The sequence below is a fragment of the Cyprinodon tularosa genome, unplaced genomic scaffold (genome assembly GCF_016077235.1).
Source record: "Cyprinodon tularosa strain WSP-4 unplaced genomic scaffold, ASM1607723v1 ctg342, whole genome shotgun sequence".
NCBI classification, from domain to species: domain Eukaryota; kingdom Metazoa; phylum Chordata; class Actinopteri; order Cyprinodontiformes; family Cyprinodontidae; genus Cyprinodon; species Cyprinodon tularosa.
The window spans coordinates 15130-21794 of record NW_024039055.1 but is presented as its reverse complement, the minus strand read 5'-3'; positions in this window follow the sequence as shown (position 1 = coordinate 21794).

Sequence of the window (6665 nt, the reverse complement as noted above, 5' to 3'; positions counted from 1 at the left end):
AGATTAATGTTGCTGCGGTCAACCGCAAGCTACACTTCATCCAAACACATTTTTTCTGTCTTTGACTTACTTGCTCACTCTTTCACACACATAAAAATATAATTTAAAATAAGACAAGGTATAAAATGGTGACATAATTTTTCCTGAACCATTTCATTAACAGATTTAAAGCAAACATAAACAGCTCATTTTTATCATATTATTGGGATAATAACTCACACTGGCTAACTCCAGATTAACACAAATAAATATTTTCTATTTCTGTACATAATGCCGATAAATGAATCAGATATGTTGGCTGTTCTTCAAAATTTCGGAGTTTTTTTTTTTTTTTTTTTTTTTTTTAAGTTGTATTTTACATCAAATTATTTTGTCTCTAATCAGGTGGATAAAATAATTAAATACATTTAAAAATACATTTTGGCAAAAAAGAGGGAAGGAGAAACAAATGCCCAGATCTAGGGTGAGTTTAAATGTACATCCTTAAGTATTGAATCTAATTTTCCTTCACATGCAAATGTTATAGCCTGAACGTGATTAAATGGACCACAGAGTGAATTGAGATATACATTGTAGACTAAAAGAGTCGATTATATAAAAAAAAAAAAAAAAACTTTACTTGTATGTCTGCTTACTGAGAAAAAAAGCATGTTTAAATATAAGTAGCCAAAAAAACAAAACAAAGGATTTTGTGCTTTTTTCCTTTAGTATCAAATAACTGAAAGAGCTTTAAAGGCTTCTCCTCTCAGTGTCTCATTTATTGCCTGCAACCTCTCCATCTCTACACCTCGTGTAATCACATTTTTAATTGGTCTCTCTCATACGATTGGATGTAGGATTTAAATTGGTCTGGACGTCGGTGTTAACTATTATTTAAAAGGCGGAAGGCCTTTACACTCTCTAGGCAGAACACATGTCCACAATAACACCCTCCTTGGATGTTTGCACATTAATAACAAAAGGATTGGTTTAATCTGTTCTTGCTGCCTTGTTGAAACAGATATAAAAAGAATGAGCAAACCTAGTAAAGCTACAAGAGTTGATCTTTTTATTGCATGCATCAAGTGAAGCTTGTGCACACATTTGTATGTTAACACACCCCTCCAGCCCAACCAGCTCTAGAGGCATATGTCTTGTTTCTTCACCTTCGTTCTCTTTTACTGATATCAATTTATATTTTCAATCAAGCAGGTTAAACATTTTATTATGTGGCGCATTTGTTTGAAATACTTTCCGGGAAAGGATTGAATTTCATTTGGCTGGCAATCCATCCATCTTAAAATAGAAAACACGTATGAGTATAAAGATGAAAATAACCATTTGAATCTAATTCAGTGTTTTTATTTATCCTATGATTATAAAGATTTAGTTCACACCGTGAGTTGTAATGATGCCAACACAGCCGATAGGCTCAACTTAATGAAGGAATACAGGACATGTATGTGTATGTGCTAACATATTTACTCACACTACAATGTTTAAAATAATCAAATGAATAAATAATTAACTGAAAAAAATAACCGTATTAAAAACAAAAATATTTTTTTTAAATTATTATTTTTTTTCTTAAGGAAAAACGCTTCTTTAAACCATCAACTGTTTCCCATTATTATTTTTAACATCGTTGTGGAGGAAACCTATTTATTCAGCCGCGTTATAGAGTTTTGGAGCATGAAAGGCCTGTTTAAGATTATGCCACAACATCTAAGTAAGAATTAAATCTAGACTTTGATTAGACCACTCAAAAACCTTCATGTTCTTGGCATTTATAGTTAGAAATGCTGGATTAGTTTAACTTTAGCTTAAAGTCGCAAACTGATGAGTAGATATTCTCTTAATAGCAGAACTGCTTTAAATTTTGAGAGTTCAAACAATTTCTACATTAACTTTTTTATAATATTATTTTAATTAGTTTAGGGACAATTAACAATAATTCTCATGACTAATTCATTTTAGTATGTAAATGTGACAGCAGTGGCCATGTTGGCTAATTTATATTTGAAGATCTCCTAGATTAGCTGTCAAATTATTCTTGGGCTAATTTGATTGGCTGACCCCTCTCTGGAAGGTTCACCACTGTTGGTCCACTGGAGTCCCAAAGCTGAAGAAATTGCTTTGTAGCCATTGACAGTCTGAAAGATAGCAATGACTTTTTATCTGTTCTGGATTATATAGATCTGGGCTTCATGTGCAACTTCTAGAGCTTCTAACCCTTTTCATGTTATTAGACACGTTCTATTTAATTAATTTCTTAATTTTCTGGGTTTGACAGTAATTAGATGTGGCTATGAGTGAAAAAAAAATTTAACTCAATTATTTTTCTACACATAGGGCCATGTTAGTTTGGAGAACCTTTTAGCATCAAAAATGTTAAATCTTTTTGTAAACAGTACTTTGCATTCACTAAAGCTATCTTTGTCTTGTATGTAAAAAAAAATATATAACCAAGTCCTGAAGAAATCTGCAAGGGCCAAATATTTTTTTATTTCCTACTTTAAGTATGAGTCTCCTTTGATGTCCCAGTTCTTTAAAAGGCAACCTTAAGAACATATTCCAGCCTTTGTGCAAGCTGTTCAGGATCAGCAGTTATAATTAATTAGAGGTCTGCAAATACCCACAAATTAGCTTAGAAAGGGCTCATTGGTCTCCTTTGCTAATGAAACATTACTATTTCCTGCAAACATGTACAAAAAAAAAAAATTTCTGACCTCTGTGTATCTAAGAGGTATGTTATTAAGCCCAGCCGAAGAGGGAAAACGTGGCTATTCTCAAATAGCAGAGAAATCTGGGATATTTGTTGAATATTGTATTAAGGTATAAACCATTTAAGCCACCTGTGATGAATGGCTCCTTCTTGTTAGAAGAATGAATTACATATCCTGTCCCAGCTTGTTTAACACTCTGTGTTAAACAAGCCCCCCATAGTTTAAATGAGGCTGCTGGTTGGAAGGATGCTTTGGTTTTTATTACCCGTCTACATCAGTGCCCCAGTGCTGTAAATGAAATAGTTTTTTTTTTAATTACCGCCCACTTTTTTATGTGAAAGTTTCTTGCTGGTGGCTGTCAATAAATTAGCAGGCTATCCATGGTGGTGCCTGACCGTAAGACAAATTGCATATATAAGCTGTGCTGCCGCTTTTCAAATTACTTTACCTCCAAAAAAAAGGAGCTGGGTTGTATATTAGAAATTTGGTTAAGGACAGTTGGAAAGTAATATTTAATGGGTTATCTAGCTGCCAGTTGGCTAAAACTCATAATGCGTCTATCCTTACTTTATATTGCTTGCTCTCTTGTGTTTTTGTGGATTGTATAAAAAGAAAAAAATCTTCTAGTGCTATAAAATCCTGAGATGGTAATATTATTTTATCTCAGTGCAAATTACCAACTTTTGCAAAGTAAACTAGAAAACAAAAAACGGCACCGTCTTTGTTTTTTTATGTGAAAAAATCTAAACCTCCACTATTTTTAGATGGAGACCATGTATTGCCACAGGTAAGAGATGTTGATGAATGAAAGGACAGATAAAAAATCTGTAAGGTTGTACTTTGGATGACCGGAGTTTCTACGTGCAAAATTGAAGGGTGTTTCTGCAAAGCGCCCACAATTGTTCCTAAATATATGTACATGTACTTGCAGTTGAGTTTGCTAATGTTTACTATTTTACTAGTAAGATGAATGTTTAGATGTAAATTGACTTTTTTTGGGGGGGGGAGCTACAGTATGGATTAGGTGTATGACTTAGGTATACATTAGGCAGAGGTGCGAAGTATTTAGTCACATTTACTTAAGTAACATTTGAAAAAAAAGCACTTTTAGGAGTAGCTTTACTGTGCTGTACTTTTACTTTAGTAATATTCTTTAAAGTATCGCTATTCCTACTTGAGTAGAGTCTCTGATTGCTCTGTCGTCTGTGAGTAATTTGAACTATTCAGAAATCAGATAAATACAGTAAACAGTAGAAATTAACAGTGGAAGTTTGTTACGCGGTCCTAACATATATACAGTTCTCATTGTAAGGATTAGTTTTCTAAGTTTTATGTTAAAAAAGAATTGTTAAAAGTATTTCTTCTGCATTCATTTTTTCTTGTATATTCATTACATTTATTTGTATTCTTTAGTCCTTTGAGTCTTTACAACGTCAGAACTTGCACATAAAATATTTTTGCCAGCATCATTTATGAACAGTAAATCTGATGTTATTATCCAACAGTTACTCAGTACTCAAATAGCCTTTTTGCTGAATACTTTTTTTCTTTGATTAATTTCTTGGATGACTTTGTTTTACTTTTACTTGAGTAAAAGCAAGTTAAAATAGTGCTATTCTTACTTGAGTACAATTTTTGGGTACTCTACTCACCTCTGGCATTAGGTTTAGGTTAAAGTTAGGTATGAGCCAGTAATGGTTAGATGTAGGGTCAGTGTTAGGCCATAGAAATGATTAAAATTATTTAAAGTTAATGGAAACCAATGTAAGATCTTCTGGTCTAAGTTTAATATAACCCAGATGTGTGTGTTTGGAGAGGTGTGGCTTGGTGTGCATGTGTGTGTGTGTGCATGCATGTGTGGTTCCTGCTCCCATGAGACACATCTCCTTGGCTTTAATTAATAAAGATCTGTTATTACACACATCTTAAGTTGAAACTGGTTTTAATTCATTTTTAGATCTTGACCACAATTAAATTGTCATAATTTGTGTCCTTATATTATAATCCTCTCCTGAGCTCTTCTTCCATTTTCTCATAATGGGGAGTTGGCTCAGTTAATTTAAAATGCATTCTACCTACACATTTTTATAGAGTTTACAAGGGCAGTTTGTGACATTTAAACCATAAGCGCAATGGAAAAAATTATCAGGGATTTCCCTGTTTTGTTTGATTCCGATGTTTTAAAATCAATTTTCACCCAGATGGCAAAGATCTGTCTCCCATCAATGCAGGAGCACCATAAGAGGCTCCATTTTTAAAACCACTGTGAAAAAGCATGAGAAAAAAACAAAACAAAAACAGCCCAGCAGATATTGAAGGTAACGTTCTGTAGAAAAGAAAATGTTTACCAATATCCAGCCATTAAGTTGAATGACATGCTTCACATTTAAACCAGTAGGATTTATCATAGACCATTTTATCAATCCCACCGAGGGCAATTCATTTGAGTAGTACAGGAGACAAAAAAAGGAAATAAACATGTAATAACATAAAAATAAAGTGATTAAAAAGTACAGCTCTATAAATACTGCATGTAAATGCTGAAAACTCACGATTTACTCCTATTAATATTTGCTTGTCTTAAGATTTTCCTCTTGACTTACTGCATAATTCCTGCTGGTTTACAACATAAAATATTCTGACAAATGTTCATCCATCTGTTCATATCTTAACCTACTTCTTATCCATCTTTCCACCGTCTCCCAGACTTTTTGCCTTTCTCACTTTCCTCTGTCCCCTCTCCTGTGACTCCTTTCTTGTTTCCAGCTCTGACAGAGATAAATTGCCTGTTGGTATGGGCAATCCATCTTACCACATCCCACCTAAGAATACACACCCTCCTACACTTTCGTACTCCCCCCGCTTTCTTCCACATTTCCCTTTCATCTATTCCTTTTCAGAAGTGTCCCTACTTTCTAAAGTTATCGGGAGTCGCCAGAGAGAATATGAAGGTAACCATCTGCTAAACATTTCATGGTTTACTACATGAGCACACAAATATTTATGACCTGAAGGATGGCAACTGCATTTGTGGTGCTATTGCTGTACTTGCCTTGATTTATTTTGTCTTCACCTTGCTTTAATTAAAAGAAACAACAAACACAGAAATATAATAAAAATTAATAAAAGGATGCAGCTTTGAGAGGATTGTGAAGTAAAACACATTCAAGAGTTTTTGGGAGATCCAACAAACTAGACAATGGTTTTAAGAGCCTTCACATATAGGCATGTCCAGATCATTGGCTAGACTTAGTGCAATCCTTGAGTTAAACCCACTTCTGAACCAGATATATTAGCACAAGTGGTTTACCTGGTACCTGGGTTAAGGTCACAGATTTTTTTGCAAAGGAAGTTGCAGTAAGTTTTGCAGTGTTACAGTTAGGGCTGGGTATTTTCGCCAAAGTCCTGAATCGATTCGATTTTGATTCATACAGTTCTAAATCGATTAATTTCGATTCTTTGTGTTTTTACAATAATGAAAGTGGTTCAACTGTGTTTCAAAATACTCATGTATTTTATTTTTTTTCCTGTCATATTAAACACAAGGTGCAAACTTGTAAATCGGACAGTTTAAACTTGATATGTAAACAAAACTGTGTCAAAAGTGCGAACTTGTTTGTGAAGAGTGAAAAATTGATGCCTCACTCGAGCAAGCAGACGTCACACAGTGGGGACACAGCAGACATGCATGAGCTGCATTATCTCCTCTGCACAAACAGTATTTGCAGCGTTGTCTGTAACAACTACAGGGTGTTTGCTGGTCAGCCTCCATGTCTTCAGTCAACCTATTGGCTATATTTACAGCTGTATGGCTTAAAGTCATCTTGAGAGCATCTTTCCTACTCATTTGAATGTGAACGTCACGCATGTCACTATAGAACGAATCAATCTCATTTCTTAGAAATAGATTTTGCTAAAATGTAAAGGAAATGATTAAAAATCGATTAAATCGATTTGTTT